This window comes from Cicer arietinum, chromosome 6 (genome assembly GCF_000331145.2).
Source record: "Cicer arietinum cultivar CDC Frontier isolate Library 1 chromosome 6, Cicar.CDCFrontier_v2.0, whole genome shotgun sequence".
Lineage (NCBI taxonomy): Eukaryota > Viridiplantae > Streptophyta > Magnoliopsida > Fabales > Fabaceae > Cicer > Cicer arietinum.
The window spans coordinates 15,116,911-15,117,271 of record NC_021165.2 but is presented as its reverse complement, the minus strand read 5'-3'; positions in this window follow the sequence as shown (position 1 = coordinate 15,117,271).

Genomic DNA, 361 nt, shown 5'->3' with positions numbered 1-361 from the left:
TTCATATATATATATATATATATATATATATATATATATATATATATATATATCTTTTTAAAAAAAATTAATATATTTTATATTAAAATTTAATATTTAAATATTCTACCTTTATTTACCTTCAGGAGTTCACATTCTCATGCGACTATTTTTTTTTCTACACTATGAGATCATAGATGATCGCATCTTGGGATGCAATTTTCTATTATAAAAAGAAAAAAAAACTATCATTTATGCGAGTCAAAAAAATTATGGCGTATATAAATTTTAATGTATGGTATATTAGTTAGTTTTATAAAAAATTAAATAAAAAAAAAAGGATATACATGCAAAAATTCATGTATTTGTTTGTTATAATTTT